A 15,344-nucleotide genomic window follows, 5' to 3' on the forward strand; every position below is an offset into this window, starting at 1 on the left:
TCATCTGCTGCCATACTGCAAAGCTGCCTCCATGAGTGATTTATTCTTTTCCAGGCTGACTCCTGCATCACCCCTGCACTCATCATGCAGGCAAACAGACTTGAGAGATACACAGAAATGGCTCAAGAGGACAGGGCCTTCACAGAGCGAGATAACATTGACTCAAAATGGAATTTCTGCTGCATTTATGGGGATATGACATAGTAAAGTTTAGCAGAAAACATCTGATTAATGTTGCATGAGATAAATAACCAAAATGTGTATGGTTCCAGCTTCCAGATCCTCCATCCACAGCTCCGCTCACCTTGAGATGTGCCTTTGCTCAGCTTGTCCTCAGGGACAGAAAACTCTGTGCTTTGATTGTAAACAACCCTGTCCGAATTTATTATCATCTGCCAAGAGTGTGTAATCCCAAAGACCACTCCCTCACGTCTGTATTTCCATATTCATGAAAAATGTCGCTATTGAAAGTGAATTGTAACTTCTCTCATTTTCCAAGTTGAATTTTGCATTGTCATCACTCGTAATTGGGACGTTGGGCCCTAAAAGATGCAGTATGCTCCCTTTCCAGCTTCTTGTGACTGAGTAACACAGAACACTGGATGTTTGATCACTTCTCTTGTGCACTTCCTTTTGCCTTAGATGTTACATCACGGAAATCCATTTTTAAACGTATTCACATTCGATTCATCAAACAGAAGAAAATGATGTCAAACACTGACAGATGTCAGCAGAATATATCTCTCAATGGAAGATGTAAACAAGATTGTTGGTCCTTCATTAGCAGCTTCAGTGCTTTGCTAGGTTACAATATGTGACCAGATCACTCCTAATGACTGTGGAGCCACAAACAGTAATGAATGCAAAACGCATGAGCTGACTTAATGATTATTCTCCCATTTGAGAGTTTATCTTGATCAGCTGTCGGCAGATGTGGCTTCCTCTACAGCCCATTCTAGGTACAGAGAGAATCTGATAAAGGTGGATAGATAATATGCAAATAAAAAAGTAAAGGACTTCAAACATGCCATTTTTTGCGGGAACTGCAGGATGGAGTGTTCTCTGTACAGTTAACTTAAATAATGCTTTAGCTGGCCACATTTTTAGCAAGAATATAAGCAGAATATAAAGAGAGTGTAGTGTTTTTGTAATCGGCATGAGGATATCTGAAGTGATTTAAATGCATTTCTCAACAACTATAACTTTTCCTCCTAAGTTTTCCCTTCTCTGGCATTTTAAACTCACAAAGAGCTTAAAGACTTAAAGGTTTTGCACCACATTAACATGTTTGGAGAACAGATTATAAATACTTTGAAATATAATACATTCCAGTGCATCACCTCTCTAAAGTATGACCTTTCTGACAGGGTCTACAGCAATGATGTTGTATTGTTTTGCATTTTACACTATCATTGCTGTTCCTCAGGCTGTGCTCTTTTGGGCAGAGATCTTGGTGATTTCTGGGATCCACTGGAGCCACTTGCCCAGTTTGGGGGTCACAGGACATGAATACTGTATGTAACTTTAATGTACTATATAGATATATGTTCACTGGCTACTTTGTTTGTTACACCAGTTGAACTGTCACTAAGACAAATATCTAATCAGCATGATGGCATGACATGACAGCGCATTACAAGATGGTTAAAACTACCATGTCGTATGGATGTTAGTACCATATTTGCTGGTCTGCTGAGGTCCTAGGATTTTCCCACATAACCTGTGCTAAGTTTACAGCGAATCATCTGAAAAATAGAAAATATTCAGTGAGTGAGTTCTGTGTGTGAAAATGACTTGATGATGTCAGACAATAGAGGAAAATGGCCAAACTGCTTTGAACTGACAGGATGGCAAAACCAACTCACATCATAACCACTAGTTACACCCAAAATCTGAATGCATGCACATCCTGTTCAACCTTGAAGTATTTGAGCTAGCACAGCAGAAGACCGCTCATGACAGCTAAGAACAGGAAACTGAGGCTAACACACCATGTCACAAAGCTTAGGCCATCTTAAACTGGTTCCTTGAACATGACAGCAAGTTCACTGTTCTCAAACGGCGTCCACAGTCAACAGATCTCAACCTAACCGAGCACCTTTGGGATCTGGTGGAATCCTTAATTTGCATCTAGGATGCGCAGCTGACAAATCTGCACCATCTCCCTAATAATCTCATGTCAGTATGGGCAAAAAACTCTGAGGAATGTTCTCAGCACCTTCCTGAATCTGTGCCATAAAGAATTACAATGTTCTGGGGGCTAAATGGGGTCTAACCCGATACTACCCAGGTGTACCTAAACATTATACACAGGTGTTAAAGCAGTACCATTTTGGTATCAGTACTTCTCAACTGCATAATGAAGTTCACTTTTTCTGGCTTTAACTACCGTGAAGTGCAGTACTGCTCATGAATGTTGCTTCCACTTCCAGTGCATTATTCACATGGAATTCATCTGATGGGGAAGCTGGAAAGGGAGATGTAAATGAATTTAACAAGTAAAGCAATATAAAGTGTCTAATTATAGTTTCGACTTTGAATTTGGATGTCAAGCTATTATCTGCATCATTTGAGGAGTGGCTCTTCAAGGAGATAAATCTCACTCTCTGTCAAATGGGAATTTAAGCTATCATGTTGCAGATCAGCTCCCACACCTGAGGTTGGTCCACAAGCAGATCTAGAGCTTTGAATCAATTACCACTTCAATGCCCACAAACCCAGATCCCATTTCTCTCTGTCACGCTCGATAAAAGCCATTCCCTGACTTTCAGCGTACATTCTCTGTCTCTCAGTGCTGGAGCTGCTTTTCATTTGTTTCACAGATCTTTAAAAGTGTTGCCCATTTCACATTTTGTGAACTGACTCAGATCTCTTTCTGGAGTAAAATAACCCCATGCAGGTGTTAATGTCAGAGTTTAAATTTTGACTTTATCCCACACTGACCTCACTCTTTTTTTTCCTTTTGTTTTTTGAAGAAAAATTCAACCGTCAAACTGAATTACGTTTCACTCACTCAGCACTATTTTGTTTGGGTTAAAGATAACTTCATTGGTACAGTAGCACAAATCTTTTTCTTTTCTACACTTTACATTCATCTTGACTTCTGTTTATCTACAAAACCAAAATCTGTTTTAACAAAGATATATGTTGCTGTATTTTCCAGGGAATACAGTGCACATATGCACAGATACACAAATAGTTTTCTTACTATAGGATATGGAAGCCAGTTCTATATTGTTTTGATGAAAATAACAGTTTCACACTGGTGAAACAGACAGACTTGCGATCTTCATAAAAAAAATCCACTGCCAAATAAAAGGCAATAAAAAAAATTATCAGAGTTCAAACACAGAGGAGGAAAATAGATTTAAAGACACCCATTGAATGCATGATGAGATCAGTTGTGTAGATTCCGCACATCACAGTAACGCTTGAATTAGTAACACATTGTCATACTTAATTCCCTGGACTTGAACCCAGTAATATAGACACACGTGGGTAAAAACATTTGTTTTATGCGGGCCTGATGTCTCATTACCCTCCGTCTATATGGACAGCATTTGACACTACTCAGCTGAAATCAGCAGCAGCTTTCCTTGAAGGTGACTCTCATCAGATTTAGTCAGCATTGTTCTGTTTCAACCATGAATATGTAAATTGTCCTTTTTGGCTCCATTTGAGATGAGATCAATTTGTGGCTGAAGTGGATTGACTCGTGGACTTTTAAATACCTAGAAATCTCATTGACATGAGTGACAGCCTCTGCCCTTCTCAGGTGGAGAAGTGAGAGGAATATTTGGACAGTTGAGTAAGCATACGTGAATGCGTGAGTGAGTGTGCAGGACTGTGTGGGCTGTGTGTGTGTAATGTATAATTGTACCAGCAAAGATCTAATGCTGCACCTTGGGAATGGTGATTATCTGGAGTAATTCCTAGTTCTTTTCATTTAAATCTGACAAATTGTCAGCCACAGTAATACAATTTTGCTACCTTTCAAAGAAAAGAAGAGATGGTACAGATCTTTATTGCACAGGGCAGGTAAACAATGGCTGGATCCCTTATAGGCACACACTCGCACAGAGCACTTCTCAATTATTAATGCAGGTGTGGATTACCTCTGCAGAGAGGGAGAGTTTACATACAGGTAAAGAGTGAACCATTTCACTCCATCTGCCCCATTTCCAATTCCACTTTCATCTCCATCAGACCCCCTCAGCCATATCAGTCAATCAGATTCTACAAGGGGACCTCTGAATCTGTCTCAGCATGCACAAACAAACACACAATGGTAGCTAATGACTGGCCAGTTGCTGAAAGGCTTGTCTCATTCCTCTTCTCACAGAGGAGGTATTCAGTCCCCCCCCTCCTGCTTGTGTTTGGTCTGCCCTAGACTGGCTCCTCGTGACTCAGTTAAGTCCATCTGCTTTTGAATGGTCAGGTATTGTTTCACTAACCAGGATCCTCTTACCTCACACAACAAAAGAGAGGCCATCATTCCATCCTTACACATACACATTCACACATGCATACATAGAGGAACAGACAGTGGAGAGCAGTCTGAGAGCAGCAGTCACATTTTTCCCAAGCGTCTGACTGGAAGCTGCAAGGAAATCACGTTGTATCCAGTATTTCAGAAGAGTACCGTGTCCTTTGTCTCAGTGGTCGGTGTTTCACGACTGCATCATTCTGCACTTTTATCCATTTTGTCCATGTGCACTTCTGAAGTAAAGTTGTTGGTGAGACTCTCTTCTCTTGAGGTAGGACAGAACAAATTAAAAAGCGCTGAAGTTGTATTTAATGTATATGTGATTATAACCAACTAATAATTATTAATCATCATTAAAAGCAGACTTGCATTCTTTACAGCAGCATAACACTACTGCCCTTAATTTGGCATATTTTTTTAAACTTAAATGCATGGCATTAGCATCGCCAGTTCACCATGACATTAGCCTCATTAATTTCACCTCTTTTTAAAAATTGCGCTCCAAAGGTTTTTTTTTTCCTCTTCTTAGAAACCTGAAAATGGACCAAAAAGCTGTTGCTGTTTCATAACAGGCTCAAAAAGCCTATTGACACACTGATATTCAGGAACAGCAATATGCCTAAATTATTATTCAGATTTAAAGTTTTTAATTTAAAATTTTAGGAAAGTAGTAATCTTATTCAACTATCTGAAGCAACAGGGATCAGCAAAATTATTAAGGACCGAATATCTCAGTACAAGATCCTTCATCACAAAAGTCTCAGATGTTCAATTAACAAATTTAATAAAGGAAGCTGTGTGGTAACAATAACAAAACCAGAAAAAAGTGACAGAGAAAAGAAGCAGCATGAGGATGTGGGTGAGAACCAGGATTTCTTTGAAAAACGAATAAAAAGAAAGCTTCCTAGTCTGTCCCAGGTCTTTTCTACATTATTTTAACCAAAATGTTCTTAAAAGTAAGGATTTAAATTTGTGATACTTAAAATACACCTTAGTTTAGTAAATGCAATGATCCTCTTGGATTCCTTTCATTGTTTGTGTCACATTTGATTATGAGTTTTAAAAAACTATAAAAATCTACAAACAGTATTTTAGCTCTCCTCCAGTGGATCATCATTACACTGCAGGAAATGGAGATAATCCCTTCCTCAGCAGGTCATACATTTCCCAATTTTTTGTAAATACTGGTAAATATTAACTATAATTGCACATGAATCAGCATATAACTGAATTAAAGAACACGGTGCTTTACTGAGATGTAATTTCATGCTGGATATGTGTGTGTGTATTAAATATAGCGCTGTAGAGGTATATCTATGTAAATCCCATTATTATTATTTAGCATTTTATGATGTTATTCCATTTTGCCAAAGGCAGGCATTGTTTTATTTATTGACTTAATCTATTTTATGTGGTTTATTTTAGGGCATTTTTTACTTTTATTTTGACAGGGACAGTAATAGAGAAAAGAGGAACAAACTGCAAGGAAACAATATGTTGCAGATGATCCTCAGCTCAAATCCATTGCTTGTTGGTTTAAGTGTCCAAGAAATCTAGACTTGAACACTTGAATGTACTCTTAGAAATCAGGTGTGGATTCTGGCATTTTGGGGGTTTTTTGCTTGGAGTTTACAACCTTTTCTGTGATAACTGACTGTGAACAGCAGAAGTGAGCTGCTGAAGTGAGAAGGTAGAAAATAAATATGAAATAAGAGTTGGGAAAAGTAGAATTTGCTTGTTTCATAGACTGGTAGGCTGAAGAATAAACAGCAGTTCAAATATCTCCAGAAGAGCTGTAAATCATTCACTTCAATTCAATTTAAATTTATTCATATAGCACCACTTCACAACAACAGTCACCTCGAGGTACTTTATATTGTAAGATAAAGACCCCACTGTAATCGAAAGAAACCCCAACAATCACACAGCCTTCAAGCATTGGCGACAGTGGGAAGAAAAAACTCCCTAATAACAGGAAGAAATCTCCACTTGTTGCAATAGGCTGGGCGATAGGACAAAGGGAAGGAAGCAGGGAGAGACAGGACAAAAGGCAAACTATAGGAGAGAGACACAGACTTAATAACTGCTAATGATTAAACTGAGTAGTGGTGTATAAACAAACAGAGAGTGATGTTTCTATATTTCCAAAACTAAACTGACACACAATAAAAAGAAGCGAAATTAAAATGTTTTATATGCTGTAGTAGCAAATGTGAGAGCTTGGTCAGCTGACTGACGCTGTACAAAGCCAGGAAGCCACAGGTGGTAAACAGACTTTGCTGACATACATTAAAAGAGTGAGTGGGCCCTCAGTGCATCCCTTCCTGATAGCCCTGATAAACATGCTCTCTGTACATCTTTTCTTCTTTCATCACTGCTGCCCTTAGGGCTCCTCCTCACCTTCGCAACCTCTCCATCTGTTTCAATTAGTAGGAGTGCAGGGTGGAGCGCAGAGGTCAATCACGCAGGCACAAGGCTGCAGGTGCACCTACAGTATAACACACAGATGTCACTCTGTGCCTATTAGTGGGGAACATTGTCACAGATGAGAGCATGAGGATGTTACTGCTATAACAGAGCTGGAAAATGTAGGTTTTGGGGATGCTGGGACCACTCAGGCACATGGAGACAGGCACTGAGTGACAAAGTAAAGCAGAACTAAATGCTATGGTGCAGAGATATACCCTTACCTTCTCTCATCTTCTTATCCCTTGCACCTACATCGAATTCCCTCATGCCTGCATTACACCATGTTTGTGGTTCTTTTTTTTAAAAATCAGACGGTAATGAAAACACCTCCCTGAATAAAGTGCAACAAGCTAAGAGTAATGGCTTAAAGCTGTTTATTTTATTCATTTTTTTTTCTTGTGAGTAAGTCAGTCTAGCCACTCTTAACAGCATGCACATCCTTTTAATGCAACCAGCATTAACTAACTACAATGTGCAAAGACATCAGGTATACTCAGATGTCCTTTTCAGTGGACACCATAAGAAAATAAGTGAAATATAGATATAAACGTTATACAACAGGATAAATGACGCTTGTTTGCTTTCTTGCCTTGAGTATGTATGAAGCTCAGGAGACAATTAGCTTTCCTTATGCTAAGCATACAGACTGGGAAACAGAAGGCTTCACTCTGTCTTAAAAAAAAAAAGTCTGCAGTAGAATATGTTCTCTTTTTTCCCCCCAATTATTTTTTCGTATATTTCTCTCCGGCAAGTGGAAATATTTAGAGAACTAAGATGCTGTTACCACAGGAAGGATTTGATTTCTCTCCAAATGCTCTCGCTGTCGGACAAAAGACCATCAGACAATCAAAGTTCTCCTGAGTTGTGTTTACTGTCAGTCGCCTAAAAAAAGTTTCTAGGGTAGTACTTTTAAATCCTAGAGTGTAATATCCATACTAACGCTGGACAATTAAAACTTAATCTAGCACCACTTTCAGAAATTTGTCAAACGTAGGGCCAAATTTGAAATCTGAAGAGTTTTATAATTATATTTTTACAGGTCCCAGATGCCTGCCAGTCTGTTTTCCTGCTCTTGCACAGAAACGAGTGACTGAGTCATATCATATTATATTCATCTCTCTGTATCTGCAAAAAAGCCTCTCAGGGTGCTGGTGCAGTCATGAAGGTGATCAAAACCCTTTAGATCTGTACATCTGCGTGCCCTGAAAATACCAGAAGTCTTACTGCTTCCTGAGTGTCAGCTTTGACCCAGCACTAAAATAAAGCCGAGGACCTCTGTGTTTGTGATGACCCTAATGAATGTCAGTCAGGTCAACCAATGGCAAAGTTATACTGAGGGCCTTCAGGGATGAGTGATAGAGGATGTGATACCAGCAGAAAAGAGTCAGATGCTCTTTTGACTCTCTCTCAGTCGCAGGGAGGAATGCTAATGACATTTTCCCTGAAGAACTGAAGAAATACAGGCAGAGAAAAACTAATGACTCTCTATCTCTGTGGTCATAGCAAGCCTGCGGACAGCTTGTTAAATCTCACAGCAGACCAACAAGATGTTACTCAGAATGCTTAAAGCCATCTGCACACAGAAAATGTCTGGCATTTAAAAACAAACGTAAAAGAAACAGGATCCATGATAACAATACCAAAGAATTTAGAGGGTCGTCCCCAGTGTGTTTGCCCAGAAATGTGGGCGTAATACACAAGGACAAGATATAAGATTGAGCCATAACTAAGTATATTTTCATTGTTGATATTTCTATTATTTCAACATATATATATTTCAGTTCCATTAACTTGTTTGGGTGTAAAAATTTCAGAGGAAAGCTTGTCTATCAAAACATTCTCCTAACAGAAACTCTAAAGGTCATTACTTAGTGTTCAGTGTTGTGCAGTTATGTATTCAATAACTTCATACACAGCATGTACACACAAAATGCCTTTTCAGCTTTTGTTGCCACCTAAACTAATATCTGCTATCATCAACGCCAGGAGGCTGAATAATTGGTTATATTAGAGTCTCTTCCTATGAGAATCCTGCCATGATTAAGAAAATTATCATACCCTAGTGTGTTATACAAATATGCATTCATGCACACACATGCAAATGCGCACGTACGCGAGCGCGCGTGCGCGCACACACACACACACACACACACACACACACACACACACACACAGACAACAGAATCAGAGTTCAGGAATTATGACTGAAATGACTCTTGTTGAATTGGGGTCATTCATTTATTGTACCAACATTCCTCTGACTGGAGCTCAACTTCCATCAGTACCCTTACAACTAGTAGTTTGCAGTACTTTATTGTATTTAGTTCAAACACGATTATATACTCAAAAAACAACCAACCAAAAAAACGCAAATACATGTTGGAGAAATATTGGATGGGCGAGCAATATAACAAAATTACTCTCCTCCGGAGAAGATTTTAGTGCCATGAATATAGCAGTTGTTGTTTCAGCTCAACAACAGGCAATTAGACTTTACAAAGAATAATTTCTCCCAATCTGACACCGAGTTTCTCTCTGTAGACAAAACAAATTCTGTAGATGCCTCTCCTTCATCCCTTCCTGCAGAACAATGCCTGTAGGAGGCTCGAAGAATGACTGATGGTTTGTCTTTAACAACAGTTGACTAGGATAAGGTCGGGACTTTGGGGCAAGACTTACAGTAATCTGACACTTTTAGGGACCGTGTATCTGCTGCATCTCTCCTATATCTCATTTAATTTTGCTACTGCATGAATAGAAGAAGTACAAAGAAAAGACAGAGGTCAATGAAATTGTGGTTCATTACTGTTCCCGTGTGTATCTGTGTTGACAGCAGATTATTCTTAAAGGCTTTGGGCAACAATGAAAGGGCAGCAACAAGCAACAACACAGTAGTTTATTAGGCTATCCACAGGTATACATAGATTCACAAATGAATTAGTTGGTTTTTTTTATAGAAATATGGTTTGCACTTAGATAGTATCCAACAGCTGTGTTTTGTGATTTCATTACCATTCAGATTGCAGATAAATAGCAGCACATTATGATATATTCATTGATACAATTTAAAGAGTTTACAGATCATTTACTGAAGTAAAAGGAAAAACTTAAAGAATCTAAAAATGCTTAATAAATTTTTTTTTTTAAAAATCTGCATTTAATCTCTTAATAAAAATAACTACTATAATACCACTGTTATACTCTTATCATTATACTTTACTTTAACTTGTCCTTAATGTAAATATGTAAGAAAAATTGTGTATGTTTCTGTTCTGTATCCTGTGTACTCTTTGTTTGTGTATGTGTCTTTTTGGCTGCTGTTACAACCAAATTTCCCCTTGTGGGACAATTAAAGGATTATTCTATTCTATTCTATTCTTTACCTACAATGCAGTGAAAAAACACTATTGACTTTCCCCAGCATGCTTGAAGCAATGCAGATAAAGTTATGTTTCACATTTTTATTCACATTTTAATTGAAAAATAAATACTCGTGTTGGATAAAATAAGTGCCACCACTAAATTTATCTCAAATTCACATCCATACAGGGCTTCTAGATGGTTTCCCAGGGATGAAAACCACATGAGGGAGTGACAACGCTCTGTTATTTAGACCTTTGACAGGTAGGATCTGCTGTTCTCTTGAAGACTGTAATTTCTGAACGGGTCTCTGAGTTCTTAAGAAAAAAAAACTTTGAGTCTATGAAGGGATTTCAATTTTAACTGTATAAAATTTCACTACAAGGAAAATCTGCAACAAAAAGGGCATCTCAGTCCAGTAAATTCAACAGAAGAGCAAGCAGTGTGGTACAAAACAAAGGTTTTTAGAAAGTCTGTGAAATGATCTACTTCTTGTCACAACGCTTGCAGTTGTGACAAAGTGCCTGTAGGCATGTTTAAAAGGAGATTTTTTTAAAATGACCGGGAGAAGAGAACGATCTGTCTAAAAAGAGCATTAGAATAAAACTACACTTTGCCAATAAACATTTGTTGAAACTGGGCCTTTTGGAATCGTGTGCTCTGTATAGATCGACGAAACTTTTATTTGGCGACAGTAACAGAAGGGATGTTTTTGCACACATGCAAGATGTTTTTCTGGAGAAGACTGTCATAGCCACTGTGAAGCATGTTGGAGGAGATGTGGAAGTTTGGTGTTATGTCAGTGCCTTAAGGAGTGGGCAGCTTGAAGTCACTGATCTCAACGTGAATTCTGCATCTTTATAAAAAGTGCTTGATGATAACATGAGAGCATTTATATAAAAGCTGGGTTGACATCTTGTCTAAAGGAAAAAACATAGTTAATACATTTGATCCCATTTTGAGGTTATTGCTCTTTTCTCTTTATTTATTGTGTAACACATATCACATAATGCAAAAATACTTGGATTCCCTTACGTCTCTTAGTCATCACAGTGACACTATTGGTTTATTGTCTTACTTGTGCAGGGTCATGTAAGTTGTGACTGGCTAATTCATAAAGGTCACATTAGATCCCCTCGGCTCTGTTCTGAGGTGTTTGGTGCCTGTGCTCCCTGGTTCACCACTCCTGCTGATGTGATCTTCACTCTAATGACAGTGGTGACTTTGCCACAGGCTTTCCTGTTTCTCTCATTTTCACTGTCATTTTGTCTCTTCATCTCTTTCACTTTTGTTTGCCCTCTGTCTCTCCTTCTTCTAGGACTGATTTAACATTTAACATCAGAATGACCCTAATGTGGACAAGTAAAACCAACTCTTCTGCATGTCTTATGTCTTTCTCAAAAATTTTTTCAAACAAGTTAGAAAAGGCACGGTGGCACGGTGGTTAGCACTGTTGCTGCACAGCAAGAAGGTCCTGAGTTCAATTCCACCATCAGGCTGGGGTCTTTCTGTGTGGAGTTTGCATGTTCTCCCCGTGTTTGCGTGGGTTCTCCCCGGGTACTCCGGCTTCCTCCCACAGTCCAAAAACATGCAGTAGTGGGGATAGGTTAATTGGTCAATCTAAATTGCCCATAGGTGTGAATTTGTGAGTGCAAATGGTTTTCTGTGTCTCTATGTGTTAGCCCTGCGACAGACTGGCGACCTGTCCAGGGTGTACCCTGCCTCTCGCCCTATGACAGCTGGGATAGGCTCCAGCGCCCCCTGCGACCCTGTAAACGATAAGTGGAAGCAAATGGAAGTACCAAACATAATAAAAAAGCACAATGCCCCGAGAACCCCAATAAAATATACAAAATTAAAACGTTGCTCTAATGTTAAAAAATAAAACATTTCCCAGGTTTGAGTGCAAATAAATATTATTGTGTTAAAGCTGAAAAAAATAAAAGGCACCACTTAATCAACATAAGAGACTGTAGAAGATCCAGAAGACTTGTACCCACTATACAGAGTCTTTTAAGTAACTTTAGAGAGGCCAGCGCTGGCGTCATGAGCCCCCCGGGCTTGGTCTTATAGTAAGAAGACAGACTGCAACAAGTTGGATGATCTTTATTGCTTCTTGATGAAACCAAGTGTCGCAAGAATTGCAGTAATTAAGTCATTGATTTAAAAAATCTAAAACAAATTCACATTTGAGTTAGATGGATGTTTAAACCAGTAGAGAGCACAGATAGATGAATGTTAATCATCGAGTCTACTTTTTAAAAGGTTGAGTCAAGAACCAAGATAATAAAAATGTCAATATCTGCCATCTGTTATGGCACAGAAATAATATTTAGTGCCCTTAAGAGAGATTCTTTGGTGAGGGGGGGAGGTAGATTTAGAACTACTCAAAAAATTAGAGCCAGGAAGTAACATTGAAATTGTTAATATACTACTGCTGATATGGATCCAGATCCAGTTTGTAGTACAGGCCCGAAAGTGTTAACAGTATTTCCAAAGGTGAGCGATTCACTGACAATAGCCAGCTAAGGCCAGGGTCTGACAGTAACCAGAACCTGTTTAACAAAGTAAATGAGACAGTGGTTATGACACGTTCCACTGAGGTGATCAGAGAGAGGAGTGTGAACTTGTTAAGCAGGATTAGCTCTATCGATACCCGCGCAGGGAATAATGACTGAAATATTGATGATATTTATCTTGTCAGCAACAAAATTTGAAAAACAGTTCTGAAACAGTATTAAAACAGGGATGTCCTACGGGGAGGCATTTAAGAGATGGCATCTGCAAAAAATAATAACTTGGAATAACTGAGACTTACAGAAAGCTTGCTGAAATAAGATCCCCTGAGCTTTTGCAGCTTTTTCACGTGGAGTTAATAAATCTACTGTTTGGAGTTTTTTCACATGTAAGATTCTCGAGCCAATAATTTTATCATTTAACCAGGGAAGCAGATAACTAATTGCTTTTTGTCTAGACCTTCAAGGGACAACCAAAAATTGAAGACCACCAGCAACACATATGCAAGTGCAAGCAGTGTAAGATTAACGTGAAACGTGAGTTGATTTTTTACCTCCATGAATTTTTTTACTTTTTCATTTAGCAGCCCTCTGTTACTGTTGCATGTAACAGCAGTGTTACTATTGATTGAATGTGGTAGACGTACTCATTCAATATTTCGCACACGTGATTGATGAATGCTACTGTTGGTAGATGAGAAGTTTGTTTACATCTATTAATCGTGCAAGTGATCAATAGAACAAGAGGCTTAATAAACCCATTGATTGTTTTCTAATGTAATTCTCTTGCAACGGCCACATCATTTAATTTCCCTCAGATCATCGCACTGGAATAGAGGCGTAAACGTTTTGCTTTTTCTCTGGTAACTCTTGCCTTCGTTAATTGAATGCAATGTTCTCAGTCATAGAACTCTTGCATGAACCGTGTTGTAGAACTGATATAAAGATACAAGGTTCATCGGAGCCTAAAAGAAGAAGGATAATAATTATAAATACAGTAAGTTGAGGATAGCTGTGTGAAAAAAACAGGTAGTTGGTCAACATGTCAGGCTCTTCTTTCTGCTACACTTCCACCACTGGGGCCTTTCTGTTAGTCTCCTGTGTGACATCCACCTATGGCAGGGGTCTCGAACTCCAGTCCTTAAGGGCTGGTGTCCTGAAACTTTTCCATGCGTCCCTGTTGCAACACACCTGAATAAAATTAGTATGTCATTAGCAAGAGTATAGAACTTGACTGCATTCTGAGGTGGCAACCACTAACCCTACTCAAGTAAATTTAACTAAATGTAAGTGTTTAGAAAAATGTACTTCTAAAAGTACTTTTATTGCACCATGTTCATTCTCTTATGAGCTGCTGTAACATGAATCAAATGGCTGAATTGCCACCTCAGCAGGCAGTCAAGTTCTACAGAGTCTTGCTAAGGACAGTGGCCCTCGAGGACTGGAGTTCGAGACCCCTGACCTATGGAAACACCTCTGTGGGGCACTGGTGCTTAACTCCAGTGTATCTCCTGACAACAGAGCAACAATTTTTGTGATGATTTCACTCTCCACTATGACACCAGCAGAACAGAAGTTACACCTTAGGCAAATAGACCGGCTGGCACTCTATCACCTTTGTGCAGTATGCAGCGGCATTTCACACATCGTTGTGCCACAGCAGTTGTTCAGTGAAATATCTGTGCAACCCAGTTGGCGGCCCTGCTATTTACCTAGTGTTTGCTTCTAGGTTGTTCTCAAGTTTCTCACAGTAATTAGCACTGAAACATCTGATCTGCAGGTTGCATACTGTGAGCAGTTGTTGGTCTGCCTTTTCGGGTGATAAGTGGCTATATGTCCCTGACTGGTTTGTCAAGTTAAAAGGAAATAACCCACACATCTGGAGTTCTTCAGTGCTAAACTTGACTGCTTGTTTAACCACAGGCATGAATGAAATTAATCTTACTTTGACAGCTCATGTTTTAATGTTTACAGGCTTGCTTTTTTTGTGTCACATATATCATCTTTGACTCTGTACACCATGGCCTAGTGTGTCTGTGTAGGGTTGAAGTCTCAGCAAAGCTTTATACACAGAATAACTGCTCTTGTTTTCAGATGGTCGAATTTTTCATCAACCTGATGCCCCCTTATTAAAAGCCCCACTAGTTAACATAATTAAATAGCTCAATTATAATCAGTGAGAGCTGGAACATTAGCCTGAGCTATCATGGAGCCGATGGAAGGCTCAGTAGCAGCTCCAACCTGCTGTTTACAGGCAGAAAGAAGTCACGGGCCTCAGTGTGGTTGGGCTCAGAAATGAAAAAAAAAAAAAAAGCACAGTTGGACATTGATTGAGAGGCTGCAATTTACATACTGCAGAGATTTTGGACAAGTTCTCTGAGAATCTCGCAGCTTCTGCTCCTGAGGTTTCCATACATAGAAACAGGATGTAGTGATAGACAGACAGACACCGAATATGCTGGAAGGAAAGGACACACAAAGCCAGGTACCCATAGAAACAGACAAAGGAATAG

The 15,344-nt window shown here is 39.1% G+C and overlaps 1 protein-coding gene across 1 annotated transcript in view; it reads left to right on the plus strand.

Annotated features, from left to right (window-relative positions):
- The first annotated feature begins 4,507 nt into the window (after positions 1-4,507).
- Positions 4,508-15,344, plus strand: part of shank3a (SH3 and multiple ankyrin repeat domains 3a) — a 245,793-nt gene continuing 234,956 nt past the window's right edge. The window contains exons 1-2 of the mRNA XM_024803193.2: positions 4,508-4,757; positions 10,505-10,579. The gene's annotated coding sequence lies outside the window, so the exon portion shown is untranslated. The remainder of the gene's footprint in view (positions 4,758-10,504; positions 10,580-15,344) is intronic.

This window comes from Maylandia zebra, linkage group LG7 (genome assembly GCF_041146795.1).
Source record: "Maylandia zebra isolate NMK-2024a linkage group LG7, Mzebra_GT3a, whole genome shotgun sequence".
Classification (NCBI taxonomy): domain Eukaryota; kingdom Metazoa; phylum Chordata; class Actinopteri; order Cichliformes; family Cichlidae; genus Maylandia; species Maylandia zebra.